Genomic DNA, 19,267 nt, shown 5'->3' with positions numbered 1-19,267 from the left:
GGGTAGAATCATTTCTTTGGTCTTTGGATGTCTCCCTAGGAAAAGTCACACAAAGGGACTTTTTGTTTGGTTTTGGTTTTGTTTTGAAACAGGGTTTCTCTATGTAGTCTTGGCTGTCCTGGAACTTGGGTAGCCTCAAACCCATAGAGATCCACTTGCCTCTGCATCCTGAGGGCTGGGATCAAAAGCATGCACTATCACTGACCACTAGCTTAAAATGAGTGAAGCTCTCACCCTCAGCTTTCTAACTGGACAAAACAATGTATAAGATGATATTTCGAAATATCATTGAAGACTCTTCCACCACCCTTCACCTTTCCATTTCCTTGACTGTTGTTCTATCCAAAAAGCTAGATTATTCTTTGTTTCTGTGAAGAAACCCAGGACCCAGAAGAATCCAGGAGGTTAGAGGGTTGCAGTTCTTGACTTCTGGGTTTTGAAAGCTTGACTCTTAGGAATGGGAGAATACAAAGCAAGCATAATAAATTAGACTTGCCTTGCTAGAGCTGGCCTATGAGTTTTGAAATGATCTCCCTGACCTGAGGAGTGTGATGTGACCAAATCCAGCGGCAGGTAGCAACAGGATTCATCCTCCAGGAGGCATGCCCAGAGTACCAGCCAGATGCTAAGGTTGGGTGCCAGAGGGGGATGTCTCTGGTAGGGCCCAGGTGATTCAGAACCAGGCTTCCAGCATGAGGCTGGATAAAGGTTTGGGGTAAGAGCAGGGAAAGTAGAGCCTATGAGACAAGGAAGAAGAGGGTGAGTATTATGGGAAAGAGAGCCAGCCAAGGTTCCCCTAGAGGAGAATGGAATAGTGAGATACCTCAGCTGGGGTAGAGGCAGTCTGACTCTTTTTCTTTAGTAGAATCTCAGAGACCCCAGTGCTACAGAATGTCTGGGCAGATAGGCCTCGACACCACATAGGGTTTCTTGTGGCCTGGTGTGCTGCTGTCACTGCAGAGTATCCCCTGTTTTCTGAGAAGGGCTCGGAAATGGTCTCTAGAACGACATGTTGAAAACAAGGTATTGGGGCTGGAGAGATGGCTCAGTGGTTAAGGACACTGACTGCTCTTCTGGAGGTCATGAGTTCAATACCCAGCAACCCACATGGTAGCTCACAATCATCTGTAATAGGATCCAGTACCCTCTTCTGGTGTCTCTGAAGAGAGCTACAGTGTACAATACATAATACAATAAATAAATAAATACAATAACTAAATAACTAAATAACTAAATATGGTGCTTTGGGATAATTTTAAAAAACAAAGTTATTTACAAGGACATCTTAGCAGCTTCATGAATGACATCCTGTGCTAAAGTTTAGATTAGAAATGTCTCCCTTGCCAGACCTATATATCAAAGGCATGGGTACCAACACCTGGATTTACTGGGTAGAACCTTTAAGAGATTGGCCCTAGGTACAGAAAGTTCAGTTGCTGACAACATGCCTTTGAAAGGGATCCTGGCTGTCACTGGGTGACATGTCTCTTTGATATTCCTGCCATGACGCTAAAAGGTATAAAGCAACAGGACCAACCGACCATGAACCAGAGCTCTGATGCCCTCAGCAGTGGGAACCCTTTTCTTGTGTTGAGGTTGTTATCTGAGGTTATCTGGGCAAACTGGCTCAGGCACAGCCAATGGGCCCCTCTCTCTGTCGAAAAGCAAAGTTAACACAGCCCATATCCTACAGTCATGCCAAACTATGTGAGGTAATAAAAACAATAACAAGGAGGGTCACAAGTTCAAGGCTAACCTGGGCTATGTAAGGAAACCCTGCCATGAGCAAAGCAAAAGCAACAAACACACAGAGAGATTCAGATGACAGAGACTCATTTCTCACAAGTGCAGGGCCTGCCACAGATTAGCTGCCGGCCTTGGACCACATCTGCATTGCCCTCAAGTAGGACACTGCTGGGAAGCTGTCAGACCCCAATGGCAGCAGAGAGAAGAACGTGAATTTTAATGCACGGGAAAAGCATGGACAGGCATTTAAAATGTCCTCGAGGACACGCCCCTTGTTCTCATGTTTTCTTTCTGAAGCAAGCAACATGGCCACAGTAAACTGCAGGCATTTGGGGGAATTTGGAAGAAGAATCCAGGATCTTTGCAATGACGGACAGGACTGTCTCAGTACAAGGCCATGTTCTCGGCTTATTCATGCTTACTATTTAGGGTTTGGTAAATGCAAATTGAAGTGGGCATAGGGTAGGTTTTAGCCACTAAACCAAATAGGGGTTGGAAATAACATTTATCTCACAGACATGGTGGGATGGCTCAGCAGGTAAAGTTGCTTGTCACCAAGCCTGATGACCTGAGTTCAAGTCTCCAGGGCCCATGTGGTAGGACAGTACTCATTCCTGAAAGTTGTTCTCTGACTCTGCAAGTGTATCATGACACGCAGTGTGCAAGTGCACACAGATGCACACACTAACTAAATGTAATAAAGACGTTTTTACAATTAAGCTCATAAAGTGTACAGATCTGTGTAGTGATAGATACAGAACTGCCGTCTCTCCCCTCCTCCCTCTGTCCCTCTCAGCTTGAGATAGTTTAGAGTTTAAGATGACAATTCCAGAGCAAGCTGTAAGTCTTAGCCACCCAGAGGAGGGGGAGAATAGGGGAAAAAAGGAAAGAGTGGGTGGGGGGAGCTAAGCCAGTTGAGTTAAATTGGCATGGAGATCAGCACATGGTGGCAGGCAGTCACATGGCAGGGCTTAGACAAAGAGCAAGAGAGCACAAAGTATCAGACAAATCGCACTTACCCCCAGTTTATGCCTGGGCAGGTGTGGTACATGCCTTTAATCCCAGCACTTGGGAGGCAGACTCAGAAGGATCTCTGAGTTCAAGGCCAGCTTGATCTACAGAGTAAGTTCCAGGAAAGCCAAGGAAGGTGTCTTTCTTAGTCAGCGTTTCTATTCCTGCACAAACATCATGACCAAGAAGCCAGTTGGGGAGGAAAGGGTTTATTCAGCTTACACTTCCTTATTGCTGTTCATCACCAAAGGAAGTCAGGACTGGAATGCACACAGGGCAGGAAGCTGGAGCTGATGCAGAGGCCATGGAGGGGTGCTGCTTACTGGCTCGCTTCCCCTGCTTTACTCAACTTGCTTTCTTATAGAACCCAAGACTACCAGCCTAGGGATGGCGCCACCCACAATGGGCCCTCCCACCATTGATCACTAATTGAGAAAATATCATACAGCTGGATCTCATGGAGGCATTTTCTCAACTGAAGCTCCTTTCTCTGTGATAACTTCAGCTTGTGTCAAGTTGACACAAAACCAGCCAGTACACAAGGTTATACAAAGAAATCCTGTCTTGAAAACCAAAACAAATTAACAAAACAATTTGTACTTACAGCTGGCCAGCATGCAAAAGAGACAGAAAGAGGAAAATATAAAGTTGCAACTCAGAAAGGCAGGACACAACAGAACCTCCTGCTGGCTTGTAGGGACTGCCTGTGTCTGTTTTCTTAAACAGATTGTCCCCCAAGTGATGCAGAGCACAGGAGAGCAAAAGCCTGACCTTAATTCCATCATGGGTCACAGTCAGCTGAAAGATGTTTCTCACCTTAGAAAAGGCAGTTTCTCTGAGAGGACTGGAGAGTTGGTTGGGGGACAGTAAACAGATCAAGAGACTTCACCGCAACAGAGCTGGAGAAAATAAAGAACCGGTGTGCAAAAGTCACTTGATACTGGAGCAACTTGATTCGAAGACTCCCAAAAGATACCAAAATCCCTGGATACTTCTTTCTCTTTCATAAAATACTATCTTATTCACACAGATCCTCTAAATACTTTAAATAATCTCTGGAGTTCTTATAAGCTAAGTCCATATAGCCCTTCATCCTGTGGATTCCCATAAATACTTTTCCTTATGGAGTTTTGTGTGTGTGTATGTGTGTGTGTGTGTGTGTGTGTGTGTGTATGTGTGTGTGTATGTATGTATGTGTGTGTGTATGTATGTATGTATGTGTGTATATGTGTGTGTATGTATGTATGTATGTATGTATGTATGTATGTATGTATGTGTGTTTTGAGATAGGGTCTCTCTCACTACATAGTCTTTGCGGGCCTGGAACTCTCTATGACCAGGCTGATGTCAGACTCAGAGATCTGCCTGCTTCTACCTCTCATGTGTACTACCACATCCTACAGCTTTTTGTACATCTTACATTTTTCCAATTTTGGATCTGTGGCACAGAATTTGTGCATGTGAGCAGGTGGAGGAGATGGCTCACATCTACAAAACCAGCACTTGGGAGACCGAGGCAGGAGTGCCGGAAGTCCAAGGCCAGCCTGGGCACCGATTCTTGCGTTTACTGTTTGCCTTAGACAGAAAGTACTCAGCACCTTCAGGTGAGGGATGAAGAAGAGCGATATAAACACGGTGAAGTGTGCCTGTCTCCAAAATCAGACAGAGAAAGCGTGGACATGGAGGTTGGAATGTGTAAGCCTCCGAGAAAAGGAATAAATTAGGACACCCTGGATGGAGCTGAATGTTTCCGCAACAACTTTCACACAGAGGAAGATGTGGAGATGAGTGACTGTCGAGTTATCCAGGCAGGAATTGGCATAAGTGGCTGAAACATCGGTCTATCCTGAGGCAATGCACAGCTCTTTGTGAATTCAGGCTGCTTCCACAGGCCCTGTGTTCCTCCCGTTAATTTTTTCAGGGGCTGTCTGTCTTTATCCTCTCTTGTTCGGAGCCCTTCTAATCTATTTTCCACTCCGACCTTCTCACAGACACAATTTGATTTCCGGGTTGCTAGCAGGCTTCTCTCTGGCTTTGATTTATGCATCGTTTCCCCGAGCCCCATGTCTGTGGTGGAGGACGTGTCTTTGCTTCCTTTCTCGTTCCCTTTAAAGACCCACAGGTGCTTTGGAGACTGCTGGAGAAACCGGGCCGAATAAAGAGATATTCAGGGAGCCTGGCGTCTCAGGTTTGATGTGGGCATGAAGGAAAATTCCAGCCTCTTCAGTGAAAGGAACGTGAAGGGCAGATTTTTTTTCACTTCTTTTGCAGTGATTTTTTGAACTTTCTAAAAATTGTCTCAGCTGTCTTAGAAAGAAATGGGATGGTGTAGCTCAGAGGTTCAAAGGGCAAGAGGTAGGTAGGAGCTTACCTTCAGTTATCATCCCTCCGGCATCTGGCTGCGTCTCTGTCTTTTGACCCATCTTCTTCCCTGTTTCTGTCTCCCCATCTCCCAAGCTAGTAGAAGGGTCAAACACCTTTCAACCAGAGGGGCTTCTGATAGTCATGATTCCCTGTAGCCACACATACTTCTCAATGCCCCCAAATCACTATTTTATATTTTATTTATAATCCAGCAGCCATCACCCAAATGCCCTTTGTAAACTTCAGTTTCTTCCTAAGGACCTATGTCTCAAGTTGAGTGAAAGTTATCCTAGAAACCAGCTGAGGGGAAGCACGTGGGGTGGAGGTAGCTCTCCTTTCTTGCCACTTAGCACAGATTATTTTTGTTTGTTTTGAGACAGGCTCTCTAGGGAGCCTTGGCTAGCCTGGAGCTTGCTATGTAGACCAGACAGGCTTCAGACTCACAGAAACCCACTTACCCTGCCTCCTGAGTGCTGGGGTTAAAGGTGCATAAAATCTTGAGTCCACTCATTTGCCTCAGGTAGAACAAACTCAGCACCTTCCATGAGGGATGTGGAGGCTTGATATGAATGTGTGCACACAGCATCGTTCTTAGGCGTCTCAGGAGTACACCGTGTGGTACACACACATCTGTTCTCAGCCGCTATTTCTAAATTGTAGGGAGGTCAAGCTGTTAGCCACTCCCTGTGGCGCTAACCCCAGGCTCATTGCAGGGGCTTATAACGATAGTGGGAACTAGAGTTGGTTTCCTGCTACATGACCCTGCCATTCTCTTCCTCCTCCTGTTTCTACTCCTATTTCCTACGGTTTTTTTTTTTTTTTCCTGCTCAGACTTATTAGGATGATTGGCAGGTAAAAACTGTATGTATCTAGGGTGCACGAGGTGATTCATGTGGGTCGTCTTATTTATTTATCTATCTATTTATTTATAAGTGCCAGGGTCTAGTGTAGCCTAGGTTAGCCTTGAATTTGCAACATAGCTGAGGCTGGCCTTGACCACCTCCCACTTACTGGCTTCAGTAACACAAAGCTAGCTATTCTTTCTGTGTTTCTGTGTTTTTCTTCCTTGATGACATTGGCTACTGCTTACAGTATCTCCTGGGTAAGAGACTGAATTGGCCCTGTATCATGTCCATCCTTGAAAGCGGGTATTAAGTACCTCGTTCTGAATCTGTTCAGATGTCCTTGGCTGAAATTCACTTTGTTACCTTCTAGCCTCAACAGTTTTATTTACATCAATTAAAAGCACCCCCCCCCCACACACACACACCTTTCTTTTCTAGCCCAGGCTAACATCGAACTCACTAAGTAGCCAAAGATGGCACTGGTTCACCTCAGAAATCCTGGAGTTACAGATGTGTGTCCTCACACCTGGCCCCACCCCACATAACAGAGAAAATAAAATCTCATTGTGGAAGCTGTAGACACTAAGGATTCTTAAGGGCAAGCTTCACACCCTAACCATGCCTGTATCTGCCACAGTGATGCTTTAGATGTATGAAGACAGAAAAAGAGTGTGAATGGTTGATTCAAAGTGATTCTGGGTATCCAACTGAAATGACAGTTCCCTCCAGAGACACATGGTGGCAGTCTAACCAAGCAGAGTTGCACAGAGCACACCAGATGCGTTTAGTTTCTCAGCAATTTCAAAGATAACGGCAACATCTTTGATTACTGTCTCACTGGTCCTATCAAGCAGCTATGGATGATGGGAAAACAAGGATGAAAGCCAACTAATGAGCAGAACAAGACAGAAAAAACAGACATGAAGACACCATCTATAGAGAGACAAGCACCTGCTTTCTCTCAACAAGGACCCTGCCACCCTAGCTAAGGGCATGGCATAGAGATTGTGAGCCTCTGGTGAAGCCAGGCTCAGGCCTGTGTGCTGGGGAGAAGCAGCCTTTCAAGTTTTCCCTCTTTTCCTGGAAAATCGTTGTTACTTACGTGACAGTTCTCAAGTACCGAGGCTGGCCCAGGTCTCCCCACGTAGCTGAGGATAACCTTGACTGGCTCATCCTTCAGTGGCCTGCACAACCACAGCCAGTAATATTTGGTGCCAGGGAACAAAGATCCTCATGAGTGTAGGCAAATGCTCTACCATGGAGCCCCACCCTACCTGTGAGCTCCTGCCTTTGATGATGGTGGGACGCTGTACAGAAAATGGGCAGTAATAGCTTGGTTGCCTAAGTTAGCTAAATTGAGTATTTTTTCTTAATATTTTTCTAAATGTGCAAAGCATGAGCTATAGTAGATACAAGAGTGCACTTCTGAAGTAGCCACCTGTCCCCTGCAAGGATGCTTGCTGCCTTGAATTTGCCTGTCTTTCCCACAGTGCTACTATAAGACTGTAGGGTTTTTTGTTTTTTTTAAATGGGGTCTTGTGTATCCCAGACTTGCTTTAACTTGAGGTGTTACAGGGATGACCTTGAGCTTCTCACCCTTCTGCCATATTTCCCAGGTGCTGGGTTTATAGCCCTGTACCTCCACCTGGTACAGTGTATAGTGTTGGGGAGATTGGAACCCAGGGCTTTGTGAATGCTAGGTGAGTTATCAACTGAAGTATAATCCCCAGCCCCACTATAAGACTTTTATAGTTTACCTCTTTATTTGAATAAATTAGATTGCCTATTGAATAAACTGAGATGTAAGAAGCCAAAGAAACCGACAGATTTCAAAGCTGTGTCAGGAAATGAAAGTTAAAGCGTGATTAAAAGTGGCTTACAAATTTAAGCCGTCCTTGGCAACAGGTGAGACACTGTCTCAAAATAACCCAATGAATAAAGCTTCAAAGTCAACATGTAAATTCCTGCTCTTCTTTCTCCATCCCTCCACTACACAGATGCTTTGTGAGAGTGTATATCTCTCTTAGAGTCTCTTCCTCTCCCTCCCCCTCCCCTTCTCCTCCCCTCTCCCTCCCCTCCCCTCTCCTTTCCCTCCCCTTCCCACTCCCTCTCTGCTTTTCTCCTTCTCTCTCTCTCTCTCTCTCTCTCTCTCTCTCTCTCTCTCTCTCTGTATATGTATCTAATTTTATAGTAGTATAAAGTTTGAGTGCTGGGTTCTTAGGGACTGACAGCATTGGTGTGGACTGGTATCTGGGTCCATGAAGACAGAGAGGATTCTGGAGGGACAGACATAGGTTGCAGAAAACCCTCACTCTGAGTGTGGCCTCACAGATGACAACATTGAGAGGTGATTCATGCCTAAAGGTCATCAGAATAGAAGGTCTTTGTCAACTCTTGCCTACCTGGGTCAGGCAGCTGATTTGATCTTATTACCGGGACTGGCTGTGCATGCAAAGACAGCAATCACCAAATCCCAATGGGTTTCCAGCATCTTATCTTTAAAAAAAATAAGACACGGTTTGAAGATCAAAACTGATTTCATGGGAAGAAAAGAACACTTTGCCTCTGTAGTTGCTACTGTGGATTTACATGATTAGGAGGCAGCTTTAATTGCCACGATTCTCCCCAACCCCCATTCTGGAACACTGTGAGAGTGTGAGACCACAGAACTCACTTCTGGAATTGTGGAAGAGAACATATCCCGTTTTATCTGATCTAATTACCATACTTATTTAATGAGTTATCAACTATGCAATTTTTTCTCAGATTGTCTCTTATTTGTTTTTAAAAAAGGATCTTCAAAATAAACGTTAAAACACCAGGAAATATAAACAAATTGCAAATGAGGGTCTTGTGAGATGACTCAGTAGGTAAAGGGGCTTACCCATAAAGCCTGGGGACCAGAGTTCAATTTCTAGGACCTACATTGACTCTTGTATGTTGTGTGTGTGTGTGTGTACGTGCACACACACTCACATGCATACATGCGTTAAATAATAAATAAATAAACGTTTAAATAAATGAAATGTATCTAAAAATATAAAAGTGAAATGGGACAGAGATTCACATCTCGAGCACTCTGGTACCTCCCCATCCCCATCTCTGAAAGTCAGAGGCGTCCTAAAACAGCCTGTAAGCTTCCATAGTTCATGGGAGTGAAAACCAAATCAAAGTGGTGATCAAATCAATTATGACTCAATTTTGAGAAATAGAGAGAAGCCTGTTTTATATTCAAGTTACCTATGTTTTCTAAAATTGTACCTCTTAGATGGTGCAGTGACTCAGAGCTTAAGAGTTCATGTCGCCAACCCTGATTGCCTGAGTTTCATTCCTGGGACTTACTTGGTGGGAAGGGACAAGTTCTCTGACTTCCATATATGTACCATGGCACATGTATTTCCCCCCAAAATAAACAGATTAACAAACATATATTCTATACTATGTAGCATACAGCCTTCTCTTTTCCCCTAGTAAATCATAACGACTTCCAAGTCTTTTCTTACAGACGGACTTAAGGGCACCGTGGTATTTTATTATATAGCTTTATCATAATTTGCTTAACCAGTCTCTCTTGGCAGACACATACAATTTAAATGTCATAAATAATACCTCTCCAAACATCCTTTTGCCTGACTCTCTCTTCACATCTCTGACATTTCTCTGAGGTTGAGCTCTTAGGTCCAAGGCAGCGCCCTCCGTGGTTTCTGGTGTTTGTTGCCCAATTGTCTCCAGAAACTTTGCACCTTCAGTTCTTTAGAAATATTAAGGATGGGGGGTCATGACCTTGAATTGGGCTTAGAAATGACCTCTTGTTGTGGATGACATTTTCCCACAAATATAAAATACTTGCTGGATACTTTACCTTATACGTGAACACTCAGCTTTGTAGAGTGAACAGTTTCTCTGATATTTTGAAGACTTCCTCTGCATTCAGTAACTAGAGGAAATGAGAATTAATCAGCACTCTCTAGAGAAATTGTCTAATAGGAGGTACATGCATTAAAATGTATTAAAATAGACAAGGAGAGTTATAATGAGCCCTGGTTCATGTGATTAGCAGGCTGAGAAGTCCCACATTCTACAAGCTGGGACCCCAGGGCATGATGTAATTTGGCTCCAGTCTGAACAAAACCCATGAAGCCAGAATCCGAGGGCAGGAGAAGATGAACTGGGATGTTCTAGCTCAAGCAAGGGGACAGGAAGAAAAAGAACAAAGTTCTCTTTTATTCTAATGAGGCCTTCAGTGGGTCGATGATGCTCAACCATATTGAGAAGGGAAATCTTTACTGAGATCACAGATTCAAATGCGAACGCCTTCCAGAAATACCCTCATAGACATACTCAGAGATGCTATTTAACCTGGCCAACCCTTGGCCTAGTCAAGTGGACATGTATTAACCACTATAGCAGCAGAGATGGTGATGGGTAAAAGAGGGAATCTCTAATCTTCACAACTTTACCACAGTGGTTATCCACTCCAAGAATCACAGAGATTGATTTGCATAAACTCCTGAGATAGATAGACTCAAACATTGGAACGTTGAGGTTAGACTACCAGCAGTTTAGGAAATGGCATTTTACAGAATGCCCATGTTAGTGTTAGCCATCTCAGTGCCTCATTTGTAGTATATGAGATGTGTCTTCCTGTCCAAAGGATGCATATACAGCAGTCTCCTTTTGCTACTCCTTACTAACTCATTCTCTTCCCGTTTTATTATACTATTTCATGTGTATGGATATTTTGCCTGCACATATGTCTGTGCACCATGTGCGTATCTGGTGCCCAAGGGGCTAGAAGACCACATTGGATCCTTAGAACTACACTTTACAGATAGATGGTTGTGAGCTGGCATATGGGTGCTGGGAATCGAACTTGGGTCCTCTGGAAGAGCAATCAGTGCTGTCAACCTCTGAGCCATCTCTTTAGCCCCACTTTTCATTGTCTTTCACACATGAAGAAACTGTATCTAACTACCTCTCATCAGAAATGCTTCGCTGTAGTTTGAACCTGAACTGTCCCCCACAGGCTCATTGATCCTCATTGAGCTCTTGTTCCTCTGTGACAGGAGCCTGTGGAACTTTTATGAGGTTGGGGCATAGCTAGTAGAAGCAGTGTGATAGTTCAGGCCCTGGTTCCAACCACTTACTACTTCCTGGTCTTTCATGGTGTGAGGAGCCTTCACCACATGCTCTCACTGCCGTAAACTACACCATGCGTTGATGGACTGAGGTCCTCTGAAACCGCAAGCCAAGATAAAGTTTTCTTTCCCTAACACATTGTTTGTCAGTACTTTGACCCAATGATCCTAAAAATAACCAATATCCACTTGATTCTTTTCTTTCCTAAACATGTTGCTTTAATCCACCTCTTATATTCTATCTGCTTGTTCCCTGCCTACTGCCTTGACTCTTTCATCCCTATGCCATTTTATTACTGTCTTAGTTACTGTTCTACCGCTGAGAGGAGACATCATGACCAAGGAAACTTGCAAAATAGGGCATTTAATTGGGGGCTTGTTTACAGTTTCATATTAGTCTATTATCATCATGGTGCAGTGAGGTAGACAGGTAGACACGGTGCTGGAGAGCTCACATCTATCTTATCTTCAAGTTTCAGGGGGAGAGAGAAAGAAGCCAGGTGTGCTTTTGAAAACTCAAAGCCCACCTCCAGCATCATACCTCCTCCAACAAGGCCACACCTCCTCCAACAAGGCCACACCTCCTCCAATAAGGCCACACCTCCTCCAACAAGGCCACACCTCCTCCAATAAGGCTACACCTCCCCCAACAAGGCCACACCTCCTTCAACAAGACCACACCTCCTTCAACAAGGCCATACCTCCTAACCCTTCCCAAATAGCTGCACTAACTGGGGATCAAGCATTCAAACCTATGAGCCTGTGTGGGTCATCCTCACTCAAACCACCACAATTTATCAATGGCTCCTACCATCGCCAGTGTGATTAAAAAGGAGAATAAACCACACCTGGAATCAAGACATCTGGGCTGGTAATCCAGCCTCTTTAGATGTGAGAGTCAAGCAAATGACTGGGCTTTCACTGGAAAGACTCCTGAGCTGCAAAGGAATGGTACTGAGGCCCAGGTAGCCCAGCCTCAACCACACCTTACTCTGAACAGTTTTCTCTTACCTGTGTTATGTACTGAGCTCTAACCAAATTGAACGAATCCTTGGACTTGATACAGCCAACTTGGAAAACTGTTCAGCTCAAAGATGTGTGAGGGTTCTTCAACATCATGTATTATATCATTTTGAGTCTGCTTAAATAATGCAAAGGGCTTAATTCCACTTCTCACAGACATTGCAGGGAATGGAGGGGTTGCTTTTTGTCTGAGGACAGGGTCACACTATGTCGCTGGGGCTAGTCTTGACCTTGCTTTGTGACTCAGGTTCTCAGTCCTACCTTAGTCTCTCGTGGGTTCTGGTATGTACTACCACACCTATGTATGGTATGGCTTTTTATGAATGGCATAAGCTTACAATGATCATCTCATCTTTTTCACAGAAGTGGATCCTTCTAGGTTGTACAGTCAGCACAGGTCCCCAAAGAGCACTGATCTAATGGATCTGCCCTGCTTCCCAGGGATGAGCACTCGGCCTTTCTCTTGACTTGGCATTCTGCGGCATTAGTTTTCTGTGGGAAGCCCTAATCTACTTCCACCACACATGCCTGCTTTGTGGAAGAGGAAACTGGGACAGGGAGGACAAGCCACACTGACCTCAGATGGCACTCACCATCTGTCAGAAGGACAGCTTCCTCAGGCAGGTCCTTTCCCACTGGTGCTACCCTTCCTGGGAAGAACCTCATTCTCTTTTCTGATCTCTTGATGGCACACAGCCTGCTTGTCTCGCTTTATGTTTTCTTCTCATAGGAAGCCAGCCCGTCATTGTTTGGCTGCTGTGCCTTCCAAAGGAGAGACTATGGAGTGAACGGACACAACTGCTTAGTCCAAGTGGCAAGGCCGTCCTTCCTGTGTGGCTGGGCAACATGAGTGACAGGCATTGAGGATTGCCCTCTGGTTCCAACCCTGTCTGATCAGCTCTAATGCCCCGTGTTGCCTTGGGGATATGCATATGTCATGCAAAGAGACATCCCAGAATAACCCAGATGGAACAAAACAGTTAGTTGTGTTTCAGAGGAACACAGGAATTCATAGCCGAGTTCATGGTTTCAGAGCCTGGGCCCATTTCATTTAGGAGAAGCAAGTTTTTGGAAAGAGAAAGGATTTTAATGTTTCAGAAGCCTCACTTTGAAGGAGGCTGAGAGAGAAGGCCAAAGAAATCAACCCGATTGGCTCCCTCACCTCTTCCTTTTAGTGGCGCACATAAGAAATGGTGACAGAGTTGTGTGTGTTTGTACACATGTACATGTGTGTGTGTTTGTACACATATGTGCACACAAATGCACACACACACACACACACACACACACACACACACACACTTCCTGGGCTAAGTTCAGCTGGTAAAGCCCTTGCCTCTGTGGCACTTTCAGACTGTGTCCTCGGCCTCTGACACTCTCTCTTGCTTCCTTGGGCTCCTTTCTTGGCTAAGGTGTGAGCAATCACCCCTCTCTCCAGTCTCCCCTCCCCGTTTTTTGGTTTCAACCAATCCCCTTCTAAGTCAATTGTAAAACCCCTCTCCCTCCATCTCCCTCCTCTTCCTAGGCTGCTGCTTCAGGAAGTTCTGACTGGTCTTGGAGCCCTCGGTTAACAGAGTACATTTCTACTGTGGGTTTGGCTTCATCAAGACCGAGACAGTCTGTTCCTTCTGGCTCTTGCTGGTATCTGACTGTTGGTCAGTTTGTTTGGAGGCAGGGAGCAGAGTGGGCGCAGCAGAGAAACCTGACCCAAAGCCAGCCCCTCTGTTCCCCTAGCACTGCTGGATGCTTGGTGGGTGGCTCTTGGCCACAGTCATTCCTCCTTCCTCACTGCCAGCTGGACCTCTGTCCCCTCTTGTCTGGCAGTGCCAGCAACTACCATGAAAGGACGGTTTTTCACTGAGGGCCAAGTGGAGCCTTTACCCCACCCATTCTCAGAGGACCTTCTTAGTCTAGGGCATGTCTGTAGTGCCAAGGGACTCTCTCTGTGGGTTGGGATGAATTTTAAAGTAAATTGACACAGGAGACCAGCCACAGAGCCTGGCTTTCTCAGTGGCTTCTGTTCTCTACCTGAGATCTCTTCCTTGAGGCCCAGGGCTTAGTGTTGGGATAAGACCTACCGTGTCACATCCTTTTCTTAGGAGCCCCGAGAAGCTTTCCCAGTTTTCCCAGGCAATCATTGACAGAGGAGCAATTTGGCATCACCCCAGTCATTTACTGGGTCACAGAGACCCTACCATATCAGTTTATTTTTTAATTTTTCTAAAACCAACTGGACTGCTCTGCCCCCACCAACCCCACCGCAGGACTTATTTTTGAGAGTGGGGATATAGCCCAGTTGATAGAGTACTTGAGTACTTGCCTTGTGTGCATGAAGCCCTGAGTTTAGTCTTCATGTCCATGTAAACTGGCCTGATAGTATACATGTATCTATAACCTCAGCAATGGCAGGATGGAGTAAGACAGCGTGAAACTAAGAGTTATCCTTGGCTACATAGTGAGTGTAAGGCCAGCTAGGGCTGCATGGATCTCCAAAAGAAAAAGAAAGAAAAAAGCCCAGTAGGGAATTTTTCTGCAATTCAGATCTTAAACCCTCTCAAAGACCCACACATCCTTTCTCCTTCAGATCCAATAGCAGCTGTGTAACTTTCCATGACTTTCCCAAACATTCCTAATGAGTCTCTAAGAGGTTTAGAAAGTTAAGGAGAGGCTTATTCCAGACACACACCCCTGAGCCTGGCTCGGGTGGGGCTGGAGTTAAGTAGATTCTTGGCAGTGCATGTGTGGATGCTGGTGTGTGAGTCTCCCTGTACCTGGATTACAGTGACTTCATACACAGTTTTCTCTCAGCAGCGTTTGTACGTTCAGAGGGGTCAGAGTTCATTCCTGCCGTGCTCCTCATGCACTTCTTATTCCCATGTCCTCGCAGGAGAGCTGGGATTGCAGATTCAAGCTGCCACATCTGGCTTTTGAAAAAACAAAAAACCAAAAAACCAAACCAAACCAAACCAAAACAAAACAAAACAAAAAAACAAAACAAAAAACAAATAAAAAACAAACAAACAAGCAAACAAACAAACAAAAAAAAACTCATCTGAATTCCAAGGAGCAAACTCAGTCTGTCAGGCTTGCCAGAAAACTTGCCAGCCTCACTGGTATTTGAGAATACAGTTCAGTAGTGTTAAGTATATTCATATTGTTCTGTAAAGAATTGTGCTGTCTGGTTTTATGTCTACTTGACACAAGTTAGAGCCATTTGGGAAGAGGGACTTTCAACTGAGAAAACACCTCCAATAGATTGGCCTATGGCCAATCATTTTCTTTATCGATTGGTTAATTGGTTGATGTGGGAAGGCCCAGCTCACTATAAAAATGCCACCCCTGAGTTCTACAGGAGAGCAGGCTGAGCAGGCATGAAGAGCAAGACAGTAAGCAGCACTCCTCTGTGGCCTCTAGATGAGTTCTTGCCTCCAGTCTGGCGCTGATATCCCTGGATGATGGACTACAAGCTGTGAGCTAAAATAAGCCCTTACCTCTCCAGGCTGTTTTTGGCCACAGCATTTTAACACAGCACTAGATACTCTAACTAAGACTCCAGGCTCTGTAAATCCATCATCCTGCCAAGCTGGACCTCTGTGGAACAGCAAATTCCCACGCTGTCCTCTTCTTCCAGCTGCTGGGGACCCATGGTTCCACCTTAGTTGGATGGCTTCTGATACCTTCAGTAAGAGGGATTCTTCGTGGCATCCTCTTTGTGACTGGTTTCTTTCAGCGTTATGTCCTTGAGGTTACTCCATGTCACAGCCCATGTACCTAGTCTCTCCTAGACCTCAACAGTGACCTTGCAAGTTGGCTTTGAGTCAGTTTCCAGGTGAGAAAAATTGAGACTCAGAAGAAGTTGCCCAAGACTATGCAATGGGTTGAATTATGCACCCCCAGATATATGGCTGACTTCCCCTCCAATGACCTAAATGTGACCTTATTTGGACATGAGTTCTTTGTGGATCTGATTAAGTTATGGACATGAAGTCACCCCATGTTTGGAATTGGTTCTAAAGGCAGTGACATCTCTTCCTCTGGCATCTGGGTAGGCTAGCAGAACCTACAAGAACTAAGCTGCTCTATAGTTATTTTCCTACAGGGCACTGAGGTTCCCCTTGGTATTGCTGCAGCTTGAACTTGCCCAGAGCCCCTTTGGCTTCTGTATTTGACCTTCTATTTCTGATGGTCTCGGGTTGAGACGTCAGTGTGGGTCATGTTTACCCTCTCCTCATTGTGCTTGCAATCATCACCCCAGTCTGTCTCTACACTTAGTGGCAGCATAGCCCTTGACCTCCTCAGGTCAAGTAGCATCTTTATTTCTTGAAATGAAGGACTGGTTTTCTTCATTTTCTCTGGAAGCTGGCTATTCCCTGGATCTTCCCCCACCCCTGCCTTCCTGAGCTTCTTAGGATCTGTGCTGTGATCTCAGAGTCATGTCTACATTTTTTTTTTTCCTCCAGCTGCTACTCCTCGTACAGGCAAAGTCAGCTGTGGGCAGTGGCGACAGCACAGCTCCACATTGCTGCCTGCAGCAGCCTGAGGAGTTTCCTTAATCTAGATCCTCGGCCTTGACACAGAAAACTATTTCCGAATGAGCCAGTAATAAGCAGATTCGGCTTATTAAAAATAGAGCAGAGCCTGGGGGGAGAACTGGGCACACCTGAGGCCATGGGTATTGACTTCTCAGAGGACACTGGCTTTTACATGTCCTTGTGATGGCTGTATATAGGATTTCAGAAGCTTCTGGAAGTTTCATTTGCATAACATATGTAAGGGACCCTCGCCCCTTCTATCTCTAGTTCTCTTTCTGTTGATTGAGATTGCAGGGTGGTTGCTGAGCTGCCCTGGATGGGATCACTGTGATGAGGTAATGCCAGGGGTCAGGGTTGCTCAAGGGGTTCTGGTGAGATTACTAGAAATTTTCTGATCTACAGCTGGGAAGGAAGAAAGGCCTTTAGCAACTGTGCATTGTGTTGCAATGCTTGAGTCTCATCTGGAAAGAGGCTTTACCAGCTACTCATCCTTCTCATGTCCAGAATGTTCCCTTTTTTTTCTATTCTGGCTCAACAGTGACAAGCGATGTGCAAGCTAGGGCACAGCTGCCCTGCCCTTGGCAAACACACAGCTGTTAGCAGGCTCTCATCTCCCAGGAGACACCCAGAGACACCTACTCTTTCTGGTTCCACCCGGCCCCTGTCTTCTTCCTCCCGGTGCAGGCTGGCCCAGCATGTGCCTTGCTGCTCCATTCCGCTCAGCTCTTTGCCATCAAGGACTCTCCCCTGGCCGAGACTAGTGCCCCTTACATGGTCCCTTCAGAATCTCTCATTTCCTCAAGTAGCTGTTATCATTTGAAATGTCCACCCTTCTCCTCTGTGTTGATTGACGGTCAGGCTCTGCATTGGCCTTGAACAATTCAGGGTTGGAGCTAATTTCACTTAATGTAGAAAAGAAAAAGCCAAGCAAATGAAAACAACCAACCAACCAACCAACCAACCGGACAACCAAAACAAACAAACAAACAAACAAACAAACACCCCCCCCCCCAAAAACCAAAAAACCCTGCCCTTTTTGGAAGCGGGGCAGATAGAGAGGCACTTGGAGCCCCTCTCTTCATGGCTCTAGAAAGCCACTGATAACACTTCTGACTTTAAGCCCAAGACTCTGCAGATCTGAGAGGGAACAAGAGGGTGACAGTGGCTGTTACTCTCTCGAACAGTGCTAGTTTCTAACTCTAATACAGATCGAGTCTCTGAGGCAGGGGACAGGGAACACAGCATTGTTTTCCAAACCTGCTTTCTTCGGGGTTTTAGCAGCATATGGCTAGACTGGTGCAGCACTTCTTGAAGTGTGCCCTTAGGATATGGGTCAGCCTAGTTTCTTAGGTTGTTACTGTTTCTCAGTAAAAGCCAATCTCGATTCCTGTTTCCATCTGCACCTGGAGCAGACCCTGTGCCATAGCTCTCTGTACCCAAATCCTGCCTGCAGAGAGCTGGTCCCCCAGGTGTGCTGACACACCTGAGAGCACAGGTAACACCACCACTTCTGCTCAAATTCTTGGCCCGAGAGGGACCAGCCCAGAGCCATCAGGACACAAGAACTGAGGAACAGCATGGGACAGGATCCTTCTGGTTTCCATCTGTGCCTGGAGCTGATCCTGTGACACAGCAAGGGCAAGAACATAAGCAACAGAAACCAAGGTACTTGGCATCATCAGAACCCCAACCATAGCAAGCCTTGGATACCCCAACACACTGGAAAGCAAGACTCTGATTTAAACTCACATCTCATGATGATGATAGAAGACTTTAAGAAGGACATAAAGAAATACAGGAGAATGCAGGTAAACAGGTAGAAGCCCTTAAAGAGGAAACACAAAAATCCCTTAAAGAATTACAGAAAAACACAACCAAACAGGCAAAGGAATTGAACAAAACCATCCAGGACATAAAATTGGAAGTAGAAACAATAAAGAAATCACAAAGGGAGACTACCCTGGAGATAAAAACCTAAGAAAGAGATCAGTAGTCATAGACGCAAGCATCACCAACAGAATACAAGAGATAAGAGAGAGAATCTCAGGTGCAGAGGATACCATAGAAAACATTGACACTACTGTCAAAGAAAATGCAAAATGCAAAAAGCTCCTAACCCAAAACATTCAGGAAATCCAGGACACAATGAGAAGACCAAACCTAAGGATAATAGGTATAGATGAGAGTGAAGATTCCCAACTTAAAGGGCCAATAAATATCTTCAACAAAATTATAGAAGAAAACTTCCCTAACCTAAAGAAAGAGATGCCCATAAACATATAAGAAGCCTACAGAACTCCAAATAGATTGAACCAGAAAAGAAATTCCTCCTGTCACATAATAGTCAAGAACACCAAAATGCACAAAACAAAGAAAGAATATTAAAAGCAGTAAGGGAAAAATGTCAAGTAACATATAAAGGCAGACCTATCAGAATTACACTAGACTTCTCAACAGTGACTATGAAAACTAGAAGATCTTGGGCAGATGTCATACAGACCCTAAGAGAACACAAATGCCAGCTCAGGCTACTATACACAGCAAAACTCTCAATTACCATAGATGGATAAACCAAGATATTTCATGACAAAACCAAATTTACACAATA

At 45.1% G+C, this 19,267-nt stretch overlaps 1 long non-coding RNA gene and 1 pseudogene across 1 annotated transcript in view; both read left to right on the top strand.

Annotated features, from left to right (window-relative positions):
* The window catches only part of LOC143443362 (uncharacterized), a 49,425-nt gene that overhangs the window by 5,406 nt on the left and 24,752 nt on the right, over nucleotides 1–19,267 (top strand). The gene's annotated exons all lie outside the window — the stretch shown is intronic.
* On the top strand, nucleotides 8,225–8,502 carry LOC117713518 (protein dpy-30 homolog pseudogene; annotated as a pseudogene).

This window comes from Arvicanthis niloticus, chromosome 8, assembly GCF_011762505.2.
Source record: "Arvicanthis niloticus isolate mArvNil1 chromosome 8, mArvNil1.pat.X, whole genome shotgun sequence".
NCBI lineage: Eukaryota > Metazoa > Chordata > Mammalia > Rodentia > Muridae > Arvicanthis > Arvicanthis niloticus.
Note: the sequence above shows the minus strand (reverse complement) of the source record. Positions and strands in the feature narration are given on the sequence as shown.